General features: G+C 41.4%; 1 long non-coding RNA gene across 2 annotated transcripts in view; it reads left to right on the top strand.

Moving 5' to 3' along the window:
* The first annotated feature begins 1,070 nt into the window (after positions 1–1,070).
* Positions 1,071–17,873, top strand: part of LOC103563747 (uncharacterized) — a 37,570-nt gene continuing 20,767 nt past the window's right edge. The window contains exons 1-3 of one of the 2 annotated variants that reach the window (XR_547936.2): positions 1,071–1,191; positions 1,322–1,416; positions 8,491–8,603. This is a non-coding gene — a long non-coding RNA (uncharacterized lncRNA). The remainder of the gene's footprint in view (positions 1,192–1,321; positions 1,417–8,490; positions 8,604–17,873) is intronic. The other variant, XR_011535273.1, reaches the window with a different exon arrangement.

Consider the following 17,873-nt stretch of genomic DNA (forward strand, 5'->3'; position numbering starts at 1 on the left):
ACATCAAGAGTGGCTGACTTGGTAACAACTGGACAACCCCTTGTTTAGTGCTCCCCTTTTACTCACCTCCCACCCCCTTTCCCTCATCTCTCTTTCTCTGTTATTGTCCTTAATAAAGAGCGCATATCAGCCTTTGTCTCAGGCTCTGCTTTCTTAGAACCAAGGGTAAAACTCTCCATATTTCTAAATAACTTGTTTAAACTGCTGTATCTTGATTTTTCAATTTAAGACATTATCAATTGGCTTTTTTTTCATGAAAGATGAGGATTTAGTGTTCTTACATTTCCATTTCCCACCACCCAATGCATCTTTCACTTCCATCCCTCTATATGTTCTGCAGCAATTTTGGTTAAATAAATATTTCATGACTATATTATTATAATTGCCTTAATAAAATTCACAGATGAGTCATATAGTATACTAGAATTTATTTCTTTTCTTTTTAATTAGCTAATTTTTATGTACCTATCACTAATTAAACCCCACACTCTTTGACAGAACATTAAAACTTCTTGCATTAGAGTCAAATACACCGAGGAATCTATTAGTTCAATTTGCCCATGTGTACATGTGTGTGTTTAGGCTCATTCTTTCTGGAAACCTTCATCTTCTTGCCCCAGTCAGAACTCGCTCTATAGGTTTGCTGCTCAGCCATCAGACTGGAGAATCTTTTCACCACTGTTATTGGAATTCAGGTCCTCTCACTCTTGTTTTTTGCATCCTCCTGCTTTTTGTCTTCCTCTTTCTTGGATTCCTCCCTTGCTTTTGCAGAGCACATTTCCAGTAACTTCCTGGGAAAGGATTTGGGAGGTAAACCTTTGGAGACTCTACAAGTCTGCAAAGTGTATCTACCTTTACACACTGATGGTTTGGCTGCGTATGGAATCCTAGGTTGACTGTCATTTTCCCTAAGAATTATGTAGACTTTTCTCCGTTATCTTTCTGTATTCCTCTTGAGAAATTTAATGGCATTCTGACTATGGGTCCATTGTGAGTCAATTGTTTCTCTCTCTCGAGAAGCTTTTAGAATCTGTTCTTGATTTTGGTGATTTGAAATACAGTGATATGCCTTTGTGTGTGGCAGTTATGGCTAGCCATCCACTGAAATCCTCTCTTCTCTTCCACAGTACAGCGTTGAACCTGGAAAGAGGCTGAGAGATGAGAAACCTCACTTTCCAGTTCTTTTTGAAAGTGCGTGTGGCCACATAAGTAGTTCTTATGAATGGAATGTTAGCAGAAGTGATGTGTGCTGTGGGGCGGGGGGCAAGTCTTTTATGAAACAGATTTGCTTCCTCTATGATTTTTCTTTCTCTTTCCATAGACTGGATGCAGATGACAGTGATGGACTAGAGGATGGCAGGGCCACCAAAGGGAGTCATCATGGGCACTGCACTCATGACATGGAAGAGCTCCGAGGTAAGTGAGATACAAACTTCTATTGTGTTTGAGCCATTATATGTTTCTGGGTCTTTTTGTTTGTTTGTTTGTTTGTTTGTTTACCATGGTGTACTTTACTTTAGCTAACATAGTATGGGTCTATTTTCATATATTTTGTTGGCACTTTGTGGGTCCTACTTATCATTATGGAAATACGTCCTCTATGGGGAATTTTCTTTTACTATTTCTGTGAGAATATATTCCACTTCACTTTCTCAGTTCCTTCTTTCTAGATCACCAATTAGGCAGATGTGGGGGTCTGAATCAATACTCTAATTTTCTCTTTTTTTTCTTTTCTGTCGTTCAGACTTTTCTTTTGGGGGGAATAGGTGCAGATTTGCGATGTCCTCAAGTTTGTCTTTGACATGTCTATTAAATCTTTAGTTATATCACAGTTGTTCTCTGAATGTCCTTTTTCCAGCATGTGGTTCTTGACTCATGCTGCAATATCTCTACTTATCTTTCTGTAGGTATTAATTATAAGTGTTTTCAGGTTTTCTTCTGCTTCTTACATTTTCTCTGTTTCTTCTAAATTTCTTCTACCTGCTTGTTTGTTTAGGTCTCTTTTTTTAATATTAGAGGCTTCTGTTTCAACGACTACTAATGTTTGAGTATCTCTCCATAGAAATGAGGGAGGCATTACAAAGCTGACCAGGGGGCCAGCCCGGTGGCCTAGTAGTTAGGTTTGCATGCTCTGCTTTGCCAGCCTGGGGTTTGTGGGTTCGGATCCCAGGTACAGATCTGTCCACCGCTTGTCAAGCCATGCTGTGGTGACATCTCATATACAAAATGGAGGAAGACTGGCACAGATGTTAGCTCAGGGACCATCTTCCTCACACAAAAGAGGAAGATTGGCAACAGATGTTAGCTCAGGGCCAATTTTCCTCACCAAAAAAAAAAATTAAAAAAAAATCTGATTGGAAAATCTTTGTGCTTAGGTGAGTGCCTTGTGTGGGCTTCACTGTAGTGTGATGAGGTGACAAAGTGGCTTTTTCATTAGGATATCCTATAATGTCATTATCTGCAGGTCTGTTTCCTTGGATTAAGTAGTTCTCCTCGGAAAGGCATCCTCCAGTCAATAGCTTTGGAGAGTAGGCCTGGCTGCTGGCCTTCTAGGTGAGGGGTAGGAATAGGGAAAGGAAACTGTCAGGGTAGAGGGGCTGTCACCATTCTCCATGGACACTCTCACTTAATCTCCTGTTTTCACTCTGTATCTCACGCTCATCCTCAGGGCTGCAATCTTCTTTACAGAGAAACCGCCCCATCTCCTGTGGGCTTCAGGAAAGACTGGTACTAGCCTGGCTTCTTAGCTTGTATGTGGCAGGATTCATGGTTTTAGTCGTCCCTATACAAATGTTTAACCAATCTTCCTGTTCCCCAACTTCGAGGGTACCAGGTGCCTCCAAGTGTCTGAGCCTGAGGCTCTGGGGCAGGAATCACTTGTCTCTTGTTGTCATCTCACATTAAAGGCTCAGATCTCAGCTTTTTCTGTTCTACTAAGTCTGCTAATCATTGTTCACTGGGGTCAGCCTGTGGCCGAGTGGTTAAGTTCGCACGCTCCGCTTCAGCGGCCCAGGGGATTTGCTGGTTTGGATCCTGAGTGTGGACATGGCACCGCTCATCAGGCCATGCTGAGGTCGTGTCCCACACAGCACAACCAGAAGGACCCACAACTAGAATACACAACTATGTACTGGGGAAGAAGAAGAAAGGGGAAAAAAAAGAAGATTGGCAACAGATGTTAGCTCAGGGGCCAATCTTTAAAAAGTAAAAAAGGTGGTGCAGCAGTTAAGTGTGCACATTCTGCTTTAGCAGCCCAGGGTTTGTAGGTTCAGATCCTGGGTGTGGACCTGGCATGCTTGGCAAGCCATGCTGTGGTAGGCGTCCCGCATATAAAGTAGGGGAAGATGGGCATGGATGTTAGCTCAGGGCCAGTCTTCTTCAGCAGAAAAAGAGGAGGATTGGCAGCAGATGTTAGCTCAGGGCTAATCTTCCTTAAAAAAAAAAAAATCTGAAAAAAGAAAAAGGATTGTCCATCAATTTTTCAGCTTCTAAAATTTTGTCAAAGTCTTTTATTTGGTGTCATCACATCTCCTGTTCTCTTTGTCCCTGTGGGATTATATATTTCTATTTCTTCTCTGTCACATTAGTGGCATTCCTGCAGAGAAAGAAGATAGAGACACATATGTTCAATCTGCCACGTTTAACGTAAAATATATGTGTTTGGATTTTTAAGGAGTTTGGAAAATATTTTATCTCGTGATCCCAAGAGCATAAGGAAAGAAGAGACCAGACAGGTGGGGGAAAAGGTGTTATTAAAACTTCAACTCATGCTTTATTCCTTGTCATTTTACTGAAAAGTTTCCTGGGATATCCAGTTCAAAGCTCTTCCTGGGCTGGTCATTCAATGAGAAATACAGAACTCTCCTTTCATCTTCTTGGAAAGTAACGTTAGACTTTAAGACATTAAATTCCTCACTTCATCCATAGAATATATTGCTCATATAAGTTGTAAACAAACTGTGGTAATCAGATCCACCACTGAGTGGATTGTTTAAGCTCTCCTGCAGGGTGGGAAACCTCAGACCCTTGGACCTAGGTATTCACCCAGCTGACAATTCAAATTAAAGGAGAAAAATGTTGGCTCCATGGATTAGAACCCAAAACACACTTTGAAGCCTAAATTCTATCTTTATATTGTTTCACACAAACATCTTTTCTGCTAATTCGAATTAAGTTATTTGAGGCAGAAGCTAGGTACATACTTCTTCTGTGTATTTTTGTTCACCCGTCCAGGAGTAGTTTTTTTTTAAACAAGCAGTGTTTTTTAAAAAAAATTTCTTTCTTTCTTTCTTTCTTTCTTTTTTTTTGGTGAGGAAGATTGGCCCTGAGCTAACATCTCTTGCCAATCTTCCTCTTTTATTTATTTTTTTGGTGAGGAAGATTGGCCCTGAGCTAATATCTCTTGCCAGTCTTCCTCTTTTATTTATTTTCTTGGTGAGGAAGATTGGCCCTGAGCTAACATCTCTTGCCAATCTTCCTCTTTTTTTTCTCCCCTAAATCCCAGTACATAGTTGTATAGCCTAGTTGCAGGTCATTCTAGTTCTTCTACATGGGATGACACCACAGCATGGCTTGATGAGTGGTGCTAGGTCTGCGCCCAGGATCTGAACCAGGGAACCCTGGGCTGCTGAATTGGAGTGTGCAAACTTAACCACTTGGCCACAGGGCTGGCCCCCCAGGAGTAGTTTTTAAAGTCTTCTTTTCTATCCTGCCAGTGTCAGCATCTCCTGTCAAAAATGCACATCTACTAAATCCTGATCTCTGTGGAAGGGTCTTGGAATCAGACTCATGACAGCACCCAAGGTGATTCTTATGACTCTAAAATTTGAGGCTCACTGCCTCACAGGGTGCTAAGTTGTGCAGACACTTTTAAATCTTTGTTTAATTAAGTAAATCTTAATCCTGTAACATACACAATTGAAATTTATTTACTTAAAAAGAGAATTACGACAGTTAAGAATGATTAGGCTTTGGTAAGCAGGTCCCGATGAAGTCTAAGCTTCAGGAAAACATCCTTACAAAATGGAGCCATGACTATTTCCTAAGATGGGAATAATTGCCTCTTGAGGTTTTAGGGTTATCTGTTCTTTAGTTCAAAGAATCAATGTGAACAGGCCCAGTGCTCTGTCTCCTTTTGGACTATTCTCATGCTTTGGTTGGTATTGCTGCTCCGGTTATGTGTTGCTGTGTCATAAATCACCCCAAACTTAGTAGCAGAGACAACGGCCATCATATTATGCTCATTGATTCTATGAGCAGGAATTTGGATAAGGCACAGAGGAGTGGCTCCGCGATGTCTGGGGCCTCAGCTGGAAAGACTCAGAAACGGCTGCGCCTGGAATCGTGAGGGGACTTCTTCACTCACGCGTTTGAGTGGGGAAGCCTGGAAGCCTGGGCTCAGCTGAGACTAATGACCGGGGCACTGGTCTCTCCATGTGCCTGGGCTCCTACAGCCTGGGGCTGGGTTCTGAGGGGGGCCGTTTCCCGGGAGGCCACTTCAGGAGAAGCAGGCAGAGGCCGCATGGCCTTTTATGACCCAGCCTCAGAAGTCACAGAGTGTCACTTCCGCCCTAACATAGAGTTCAACGCAGTTACAAGTCCATCCCAATCAAGCTGGTAGTGTGGCACAGAGACCCCACCTCTTCATGGGAAGAGCGTCAGAGAATTTTGAGACTATGGGTTAAAAGTACCACAATTACTAAATTAAGAAGGACTCCTCATCATTCAATTCCTAAAATCTTTTCTTAGCCCTTTGTTGGATCTTTACAATTTATAAAGAAGAGTATTTGGCTGCTTTTCTGGTGAAGACAAATATAGCCAAATACTAATCCTCTACATTCTCATTTTCATATGTAATTTTCACAACCACTGTCAAATGTTGATATGATCACTCCCGTTGAACAAATGAAGACGCTGAGACACTGAGAGGTTGAGTGGCTTGGCCAAGGTCACACAGCTGTGGCAGTTCTGATGCCAGAGCACAGGCCCTTGACAACATCATCTTGGCAGCACTTCCAGATTCGTGTGAGACCCTCTCAGAGCGAATCCAAGGAAGGTTGCATAATCTAAATGTCATTGGTGAGAGCCGAAGTAAATTTATAATCCCACTCTATCAAATACCCGAAGCCTCTGAAAAAGTTGCTTTTGGCTAAATGATAGCTGGATCATAAACCTTATAACATCTTATGAAAGCACTCAGGGGCTACAAATTTGTAAGGTTTTTATTTCCTATGGAAAAAAGAAAATGCTCTCAGTTGCACTCTGCTGCTGAATTTTGACCAGGGAGTAAAAGATGCCTTTCTCCGTGAAAAAGGGCAGAACTCTCCCATTTGTTTTTCCCTGAGGGGTTGACAATTTGGTCTAATTTTTGTGATAAGCTAACTAAGGGTCAGGGAATGTCAGGAGAGAAAAAGGCAGCAAAACCGTGGACAGAAAGAGGAAAGTCTGGTGTCAGCTGGGGACCATAAATAGAACGCCAGCCCAGGAAGTTCAGACCCAGGGGACGCGGAGTTAACAGTCTCAAATCAGCTAAAGCTGGACTCAGAATCTGCGCCAGCTCCCATCAAAATTTGGCTAATGAAGCTGAAGTCCACATTGGAGATAAAAAGCTTTAGCTGGAGAAGCTGCAAAAGTCACCTTTTAGTGAATAAAAACAGTGAGGATATCCCAGCTTGCACGTCCCCTTCTCTAAGGCCTGCATAATAGTTGATGGACGAAGAGGCAAGACTGGAGGTGGGTGTTCACTCCACTAAAGGTTTGCTTACGATTCACAGAAACAAGAACCGCAAAGTCCTAAGAAGGAGTTTGGAAGCAAGAAAGAACAAGGCAAACTCAAACTCATTTTTTAATTTCTTAGATTTCTCTGTTTCTATGGAGAGAAGATGTTGTACTAATTCTCTGCTTGAAGACGTGGGAGCATCTCTTCTTGACATTAGGATTTCCCCAAACCCATGAGTTCTATGTTTACTTGCTCTCTATTTGCCATATGTTGCTTAAATTTGTAGACGCAAATCATAGATAATTGTCACTTAAACTTCTTCCCATTCTGAGCAGCCTAGATAAATCTTACGAAGCTCCAGGTCAATCAATAATGTTTATTTAGCACTGTTTTTTGGGCCCACTATTGTACTAAGTTAAACGATAACAGATATGTGGCAAAAGTACTGTATACCCTGTTCTTTGTTGATGGAAGATGTCCTTAATTGGTTACTGCACACCAAACCTGACCTTGGCCCTTTTTCAACACGTTTCAGGTAGCCATTCACCTTTAATACAAGTTGATACTTAAAGTGAAAACTAAGGTATTATTAACTGCTGGCAGTGAATGGGGAAAAAAATGATCAATTTGGACTCACTGTGGGATAGGTCAGATTGACTTACGGAAATGAAATGTCTGGGGGTTTGCCTAGTGGTGCAGTGGTTAAGTTTGCACGTTCTGCTTCTGCAGCCTGGTGTTCACCAGTTCACATCCTGGGCGCGGACCTATACACCGCTCATCCAGCCATGCTGTGGCCGCATCCCACATAGAAGAACTAGAAGGGCTTACAACTAGGATATACTACTATGTATTGGCGCTTTGGGGGGAGGAAAAAAAAAAAGGAAGATTGACAAAAGATGTTAGCTCAGGGCCAATCTTCCAAAAAAAAGAAAAAAAAGAAATGAAATGTCTGATAATAAGATATCTCATAACAAATAGAGGTCAACTCTGAACTAGGTATAGCAGATGCTGTTGGTGGTCCACCAAGGGCTGCCTGAGATTTCTTGCACCTGTGGATACGCCCGTCCCCACCCCCAACAACTTCCCTTAAGCACCTGCATCTTCTTTCTCTTCCTGAGGGTTTTCTCCAGTGTTACTAGAGCTGGCTCAGCTGCGCAGGCTAAACCAGAAAATGTGAGGGAGCTAATGGCCTGGGAGGTGATCTTCATTCAGTAGAGATGGGAATGTGGACAATGCCCCAGCCTCCCTATTCTCTGGTTGGGAGGGTCCTGATGTTTGTCTCCACGAAGATTGAGCCCCTCTCACTTTTTATTGACTCTTCTCCCTTCTTCGTCTCACTTTCCTAACTTCCTAACATGTCTTCCTGGTTTACCTTCCAAATAATCTATCTGCCTCTGACTCCTTATCTTGCTGTCTGCTTTTCGAGGAGCTCAAAGTAAGGTTTTAGACTAACAAACTATTATAAGAACCATTTTAAAAAGCAGATAATTTTTATAATCAGAATCACTTTTAATGTCTATATGGGAATCATTGATCTTATTATACAATTTTTAGAGTTGGATGGGCCAGTGGGAGATTATACTATTTTTCACTATTATTCATTTCCTCTTCCTGAAGGAAGATTGTACAACCCTACTCTACTGACCTCAGAAGTGGCTGTGTGTCATGCTTTGGCCAATGAAATGTCGGTGGAAGTGACATGCATCACTTCCTAACAAAGGCTTGATGAGCGAGCCCATGGCTTTTCATATCTTTTTTCCCTCTGCCATAAGGCAGGCAAAGTTCCAGATGAAGCTACACTGTCAGCCTGAGCCCTGGAGTGAAGATGATTGACACGGAGCGGAGCCTCAGCTGAACCACGATAGACGTGTACAATGAACCAGAGGTAGACTTTTCTTGTAGATCACGGAGACTTCGGAGTAATTTGCTGGCACAGCATGACTTAGGCTAAATATAGGATCTTTAAAAATAATTTAGTCCAGTGGCCCCCGATCTTGGTTAATCATAAGCTTTAGTAGGGTGCATTTTACACTTAGAGATTTAAAATTCTTACTCTAATTCAGTAGGTTTGAGGCAGAAAGCAAGAATCTGTATTTTAAAAATCTCCCTGGATGGTTGTAATGATCTCGCTTGTTGAAACCAACCATATTGCTTATTTCAAAGGTGAAAGGAGACTGACAACTTGAAAAGTTGCCTATTCTTTTAACTAATTTATAAAAAAATATCATTGTGATGTAGGTCAGAGTTTGACTTATTTATAAAATCTTTTCTCCTGAAGAGAAAAAAAGCAAGCTTAATTGTACACCTGAATAAGGGCAAATTCTGAATTAGTATTGTCCAAATTAATAAAGTGTAATTGTATGTCATATGTAGGCCATCTGGGTTCAAACCTAATCAAAAATTATAAATGCAGCTTGTTACTAAGGCCATGAGTGGGCCAGAAAGGCAAAGAGTAGAGTTTTAATAACAGAGAATAAATCTGTTACATAGATGAGCCCGGAAAAATAGTCTTCGTCTTTGCTAGTAAAAGATTGTAGGTACACAGGAAGAACTCATCGTGGAGACCAGGAGATCAAGTTGAAGGTGGTTCAAGGGCATCTGATGAAATTTTCTAGCCTCACATCTGACGGCTATATGCCATTCACTTGTCTGAGTCACCCTATATGTTTACACTGTAGAAATTATGTGTTCAATTCAGCTTTACTTTTTACATTGTATCTACTCTGGGGAAGAACCTTTAATAGATGCTGCTGGTGTCATAAGTCCTCTCAACGGGGAGAGGGTGGAGGTAAAATATTGGTCCACATGTAATGTTAATAGTCAAGGGTATTGCTAGGTGACCCACAGGACTCACGCTGCCTGGGCAGCTCTGAAAGGCGAGTGATTTTCCCAGCCTGCACTTCTGCACTACCACTCATCCTGGTCTCTTGCCACCTGGCATTGGACACTACCGTGTTTCTCAACCTGATCTCTCCAAGGCTCCCCAAGGAACCCCACAATTCATCGTGCCTCCAGATTCGACGCTATCGATAAATCTCTTTGCTTGAAACTTCTTTTTCTCTTAGATTTTGCAATACTATACTATTCATTACGTATCTGCCGCAGACTCACCCTGTGCTTTAGGGATGTAACAATAAGAGCTTTCATTTATTGAGTACTTGTTACATGCCAGGGACTTGATACATTGATATAATTTTATTTAAAACTTACAGCAATTCATTGAAGTAGCTAATATTATCTCCACTTTCCGTAAGAGGAAATTGATGTTTAGAGAGTTTCGTCTTACCCACAGTCACGCAAGTACGTTTCAGAGGTGAAACCCAAACCTGTGTTGAACTCTAAACCTGGGTTCTTCACCACTCACTCCAACAGCGTGTCAGGACCCCTTTACTTTTAAAATTATTAATAATCCAAGGGGCCGGTCTGGTGGCGTAGGGGTAAGTTTGCACGCTCTGCTTCAGCGGCCTGGGGTTCACCAGTTTGGAACCTGGGCACAGACCTATGTACCACTTATCAAGCCATGCTGTGGCAGGCATCCTACATATAAAATACACGAAGATGGGCACAGATGTTAGCTCAGGGCCAATCTTCCTCAGCAAAAAAGAGGAGGATTGGCGACAGATGGATGTTAGCTCTGGGCTAAGCTTCCTCAAAAAAAGAAAAAAATTATTAACAATCCCAAGGAGTTTTTGTTTATGTTAGCTGTAAATATCTATTGATATTTATCCTAATAAAGATTTAAAAAGAACATTTAATAATATTTATTAATTCATTTAAAAATAATAAACCCATTATACATTGACATACAGAGCATTGTGAGACATAACTCTTGCTAAACAAAAACTGTAGTGAGAAAAGTAGCATTGCTTCACGTTTTCACGGCTCTTTAGTATGTGGTTTAACTGAAGAGAGCTGGATTCTCACATCTGGGTCTGCCTTCAATCTGTTGCTGTGAGATGTTTTGGTTGAAGTATAGGAAGAAAACCCAGCCTCACACAGATACGTAGTTGGAAAAAGGAGGATTGTGATGGTATTTTCAGATAATTGTAGGTTTCCTCCTTTGATAGTGCACAATATGCAACAAGTGTAGTTTTCTTAAAGGTTAGCTGCAATGTGGAATCTGAAACTGTATCGGTGAACTTGTGCTCTTTCATATTAAAATGCATTGGTCTGCTTTGCATTTTGAATGGATCTTTTGCTTGTGTGTGAAGCTGGCCCAAGGCTTCACTTACGCCACTGCCCTTAATAATATTCCAGGGAAATGAAACAAATTATGAAACATGAAACTAAGCATCAATTTACTTGAAAACAGCCAGCAAGTTTCTAAAGCAACTTGATGAGAGCTGATGATAAAACTACAAACCCTTTAGGGAAATTTCTGTTTTTTATGCCTATTGACTCAGACTGTGCACTTGGAGCTGTCTTGATAATTCTACGAGGCTGATAGATCTATTTCCTAGATGCCAATGTATCCACTTGATTTGGCATTAAATGTACCTAGCTATTCATCTTTTGCCCTTAACCACCTAATTAACTTCATTAGCACTGGTAGTTTTCAAATGCTCCAGGTCAAGACTTTGGAGTTCTAATTTATTTTGGCAGCATCTTAAAAATGTTACTTTGCCCTTCTATGGCTTCTTTCCACCAAACCATTCAGCATAGGTGGTATTTCCCTGCTATGGATTCTCTCTCTTTCACAGAATGGCGACTCCTCTATACTCGTTATGTTGTGCAAGGCTATTGAGAATGAACGTCCACAATGGGCCAGATCATTTTGATTTTGTTTTTTTTTATTTGAATGATAGCTATGTCATGACTATGCATAAGTAGATCAGGGCTGAAGCCCACTCTAGTTGATTCCCATGCCAGGCAGGAACATGTGACAAATTTTCATATTAGAGTCTTTTTCTTTCTCCAATTGCCAAAGAAGTGAAGGATATATATAGTTTTCAATAAGATATTTTCTATGGATTAAAATAGAATTATTGCTCATGAAAAGGTGAAAGCATACTACCATTTCTATAATTTGGTTGGTTCTTATATGTCTTATTTTTGCTCCAGAGGCAAGAGTCTGTCATCTTTATATATTCCGGAGGCTTGACAATGACAAAAGGAGACTGGGTTTATAACTAACTTGCAAAAGTGCATAAAACACAAGACATTTTTACATGGAGTGTAGTTTACCTTTAAAAAAACTACAAGTGTTTCGGTGTCCTCTCAAACATGTCTACACACCTGTGAGGCAAGCTCCTTCCTTAACTGTGGGTCAAGCAAATATATCAAAACTGGCTACTTTTCCTTTTTTTAGTAAGGCAAAATTCTGAATACGTTTGTAAGGTCTCTCATACTGGCCTTTGTTGGACTGGTAAGTAATGTTGACAGCTGGAGCTTCCCATTTTCAGGACCCTTTATAAACCTCTCAGGAGCCTTGTTTTTTCTGCAAGTGGCAAACCCAGGTAGAACCGAGTAGAGAGATTTATTTGAACAGAGGATAGCAATCCTAGCTGGCCCAGGGCTTCTTGTACATCCCTGCCCTTTGTAATGTTTCCTTGAGCTCTTTGGCTAATGGGATGGCATGTGAGTCCTTGCCTTTGTGACTTTCCCTCATCTTTCATCTAAGGTTCTCAAGGAGCCTTTTAAGATGAGAAGGGATGCAGCACATGCATGAGTCCTTCGGCCCTTCTACGCACAGCCAACTTCAGCTCCTTTTTCAAGACACGGCCCACATCTCACCTCCTCCGGGAGAACTTCCATCATCATCTTTCCCCTCTTCTGCTCTGGATCTTCCTTCACGGCATCTTCCTAGCACAGTCCTTACACTGTGCAAAACAGTCCTTAATTATCTATCTTTCTACATCTTGAGATAGAAGTCTCCTTTGTTTCTTTATCTCTCACTCTTGGTGCTGTGTCTGCTACAGTCAGTGATGTGATCCAGTGGTCCTAAACTGGTCCCACAGTACCTGGCGAGGAGTCTGTCAAGAGTCATGGCTTAGCTTTCGTGACTTCAGAGAATTCAGCAAATCAAAAGGAGAGCCTAGGCCTGAGCTGCTGAGGGAAAAAAAGAAAGGAAGAAGTTCAATAGTTTTTCAGGGAACCAGGGGCAAGAGTCACAGAACCTAAGAGAGCACTATCTCCACCAATATTGTGTAGCTAGGTCTGTAAAAAAAAAAAAGTGTTGGTTGCTAGGATAGATGAACCAAATTTCATACTTTAAGCTAAGAATATCCTAGGGGAGAAATGGAGTTATATTATCTGTACAGTTTTCTCTGATCAAATGTTCTATTTCAACCCCATTATATAAATTCTAATTATCAACTATATTGATGGAGAATGAAAAAAAGTCTTTCAATTGCTATGAGTTTTGGAGGGATTAGGGGTGGGGGAGTAGATTTTTTCAGTAAGACATGAAGGGGAAGAAAAGTAACCCATATACTGAAATCCACAGGCTCATTGGCAGCCGCTGCCTGAGCTCTCGCAGCACCCAACTGAAGAGCACAGTGGCCACATTGATAACACTGTGATGAAATCTGGGCTCTCCTTTTTCTGCTTTTAAAATAAATTATCAGCTTTTTGAGGATTACTAAATAAATATAATTTATTTAATATTGGCTTTTTGGGCACCGGTACAATACTTAGCACATAGAAAGTGCCCAGTAAATATTCTTCTGAGAGATTCACCCTGAGCGGCCATGTGGTGGTCCCTTCTCTCCAGTGAGTAATGGTAACTTTTGCTTCTTATTTTCCCATCTCAGCCCATCGTCTAAGTCCATCTTAAATCACTGGATTTGGATTTGTGGGTTCTTTATTCTTAGAGTCTGAGGAAATCTGTGGATGTAGCTAGATGAAGACAGAAAAATCTTCAAAGAATAATCCTGTCTACACGCTGGCAATGAGGAGGAACTCATTAAAACCAAACTTCATGTGATAAGTTCCAAAGAGGAGACTTTCTATTTCTTTTCACTTTGAGCAGGCATAAACCTAGGCTGGGTATCTGCTTCATCTCACTGCCTCAGGCATCTTCCTTGATTCAATTTTATCTTTCATAAAAATGGCAAGTCTGAGGAGAAAGGTGAGGGTTGAGGTCTTAAGCAAACACACCAAGATATTGGAATGTTCAAAATATGTACCTCAGACGGCGGTTTGACAGTTGAAGAGACTATGATGAAAAGCTTGACAAAGCGGTTGAAATCAATTTAGCTCCCCTTCATTTGTTCTGCGGTGAAGAAAATACAGTTCACATTATTTTGGTAAAAATATTTTGAAACAAGCGGTTTGTTAGGAGTGTGAATGAAATTTACCACTGAGTCATAAAAAAAAAAAAATCGAAAAAACCACAAAACAAAAAATCCCACCCCAATTTAGCCCTAAGCCGCATAGGAACCGAGGTGCCGCCATTTTAAGAATAGATACGCATACTGAGTTTCTCCCCACAAATCCTCTGGTGAATTAAGCTCTGAGTTCTCATTTTTGGGTCTCGTTGAAGCTGGTTTAACACTAGTGGGTAGAAGTGCTGAATTAGCTTTGTTGTAGTTTTCTCACTGTGTTTAACCTAGGGCAGTGCTTTCCAGATTTTTATACCAACAGAACTGTTTCCACTTGGGTGCCCACAGAAAAAGACTTTGAGACAGATTCCTAGTGCAAAAGAATCTATTTGAGAAATGTAGGAGACACCAGGAAGGAAGTGGGGAAGTGAGACAGAGAAGGGAAGGCAGCCAACATAATGTACCTTATCAAGCCAGTTACTACCAATGGCCACTGACACTTAATCCCAGAGGGAGATCTGGAGAATAGTACAGAAGACACACGCCAGAGATCTCCCACCTCAGGGGTGAGGAATAGCTATATCTGTCTTAGTCTGCTCAGGCTGCCATAACAAAATGCCATAGATTGGGTGGCTTAAACAACAGGAGTTTATGTCTTACGGTCTGGAGGCTGGGAAGTCCAAGATGGAGGTTCCGGCTGGTTCAGGCCGGTGAAGTTCCCTGCCAGGGGCTCGCTTCCCGGCTCGCAGACGGCTGCCTTCTCATTGTGTCCTCAGATGGCAGAAAGAAGGTTGGGGTAGCAAGCTCTTTGGTGTCTCTTCTTATAAGGGTGCTAATCTCATCATGGCACTATCTAGACCTAATGACCTCCCAAAGACCCATCTCCAAATACTGTCACGTTGGAGGTTAAAGCTTCAACATATGGATTTGGGTGGGTGGATGGGGCACAATTCAGTTTGTAGTAATATCTCTAATTCTGTATTTCTATCTTTATCATCTCTCTCTATCTACACTCTCTCTCTGTCTCTTTCTCTGGGGAGCTGGCTGTTCCCCACTCCTACCAGTCATTGGTTGAGGGCTACACCAGAGGGTTTATTCTAGGAAGGCCAGCCTACTATTTGCTCAGGCAGAGTGGGTTTCAGAGAAAAGCCCTCAGGCCACAAGATTCATCGAGGTAGGTCAAAGTTGGCCCATAGGTGCTGAGGGCACCAGCAAAAGTTGTCACCCCAGAGGGACCTACTCTGCATCTACTACGGTAACCATTTGATTTCTGAGACAGCATTCCTATGTCACCCACAGAAAGTGTGAAAATTTTTAGAAGTTTTATCTTTTAAGATACAAATAAATGCAAAATGTACATTTTCTGTACTATATTTGGAATTAATTATAAATATAAAATTATGTTTAAAATTGCTTATCAGTTGAGGAACTTGACCTTTTCTTCCAACGTAAAAATTCTTTAAATGAAAGAGAATGTCTTAGCCTGGCTTCCTTTGAAAGTGGAGGCTAGGACAAGTCCTGCATGCTGTGGTTTCTTTGGGACTAATTGCAGAGGCCAGAAGAGAAGACTATGGGGGCAGGAAATCAGCAAGCAAGGAAAGTCAAATAAGGATGAGTTATCAAGTTGGCCACTGCTGGAGGTTGATTGGTGCTTGATCTTGCTGGAATCTTCTGGGGAGCCTATGAAATACCTTTCAGAACTGTCCAATACAGGACTGAGAGATGGAAGCATTTATCCATTGTCTTCTGTTCCTCCGTGGTTGATGCTGGCCCCACAGGCAGTAACTGTGCTGCTCTCAAGATGGTGCGTGCCTGAGCCACGATCGGCTGCACAAAAGCCCTGGCGCAGGACTGAGGGGTAAGACGTAACGGGCCAAGGAGGGCTGCTGTCAGATTGCATTTTGGAAACTGGTGGAAGCCTGCAGAGGACCGGTTTCTGCCATAGTGGCTGAAGTCAGGGGTGGGCTAAGAAGATGTACGACGGTGCGTATCAAGGACAAATAGAGGGATGCTTTCAGGAACATGGGACGAGGAGTTGGGGATGCTAAGGGGCATGCCCTAGGGTGATGTGTGACGTTATTGAATAGCTACCTCTTTGTCAAGATCCGGCACTCCTTTGCTGAATCCAGATGCTTTTTTGTTTTTTGGCGAGAAAGATTAGCCCTGAGCTAACATCCATGCCCATCTTCCTCTACTTTATATGTGGGACGCCTGCCTCTGCATGGCTTGATAAGCAGTGCATATGTCTGCGCCCGAGATCTGAGCCGGCAAACCCCGGGCCGCCAAAGTGGAGCATGCAAACTTAACCGCTCCGCCACCAGGCTGGCCCCATTCCTCTTTTTGCTTGAGAAAGACTGTCCCTGAGCTAACAATATAGATGCTTTTTCTATTCAAAGAAAAGGTGGGGATTTAAAAAGCATTCTTCCTTTCCCCTCACAATCACCTATTAATTTTACATTGTTATATAAATATAATATGTTAGCCCTTCAAAGTTATTTATTAGAGTTGTAAAAATTAAGACCACTGGGATCTGTTAATAAAGATTCAAGCTATAAAACTCATTTTTCTTTTAAAATATAAAAACATTAATATTATGTATATGTTTCGCATAACAAACCAGAACCTGTAATTATTTGTGAGTAGTCTTCAATAGGACTCTATCTGCAGCCTAGTCCACATCCTTCATGGTATTGTTGATAGTAGAGTCTTGCTTTTTGAGATACACATAGGGGCGCAGTGATGGAGAGGTAGTCTAACTCCCACTCTGCTGGCAGCTAGGGCTCCCTCCAACCCCAGACCCAGAGGGACCAGGGAGAATCACTTATTGGAGGAGTATTTGATATGTAGTGTCATAGAGTAATCAATACCACATTAGCTGCTGCTGTCTATCTCAGTAGTATTGTCTGTGAAATGGGCTGGCCTGACATTGGACCCAGAGGGAAAGAAAGGAAAGCCTCTGATCAAAGGATGCTCTCTTTTATTATACAGAGAGAGAAAATGCATGTAAACCAACATTTAAATATTTGATTTAAGCATTTGGTTTTGTTGGCTTAAATACATTATGTGCTTTATTATGCCAAAGACAGAAATCTTTTCAAATCAAGATTCTGGAAGGCCTTTTCAACTTGTGTGATCTGGAGAAGAGATCCTAGTACTGTTTTTTCAGTCATTCCTGATAATTATTACTACTGAGTCCTAATGAAAAGAATTAGAAAACATCCCTTTATTTGAAACTGCTTCAAATCAGAAGGCATGAAGGACTTCCTCATCCATAAAATAGGTACGATAATTGTGTCTTCGGTTTGGTGTTCATAATGAGGTTCGAGCAGTGCTTGTCACCTAGGAAGCTCTCTGCAAACGTTAGTTATTAGCATTATGTTTATGTACTGCAACCCCCTTGGATATCAGATAGTTATCTAAATCTAGGTAGTAAAAATATTCAAACATTCCAAGCAAATAACAGTCTCCATAAAGATGCTATTAACAACGTTACAACTATCTTTAAACCCAAAACTTTAAAATCAGGTGTAATGCATACTTTTGAAAATTAAGCATATGGAAAATCTAAGTCATATCCTCAATTATTCGTCAGATAGCCTCAATGTATAGATTCCGGATGAAATGTATCAGGCAAGAATTCGTTCATTTCTTCAGCAGATTGTTAGTGAGTTCCTACAATGTGCCAATGTATTAGGTGCAGAAGATTCACAGGGACCATGACAGAGTCCCTCCGGGAAGCTTAAGCTGTGATGAGGAAGACAAGACAATGAAAAAGCAAGTAAACACATAAACAAGGTAGTTACAGGCTGTAATAAGGGTTGAGGAAAAATGAACAGAGTAATGAGACAAACAGGAGCTGTGGGAGGCCATTCCAGACGGAGGTGGTGAAGACT

The sequence above is a fragment of the Equus przewalskii genome, chromosome 31 (genome assembly GCF_037783145.1).
Source record: "Equus przewalskii isolate Varuska chromosome 31, EquPr2, whole genome shotgun sequence".
NCBI classification, from domain to species: domain Eukaryota; kingdom Metazoa; phylum Chordata; class Mammalia; order Perissodactyla; family Equidae; genus Equus; species Equus przewalskii.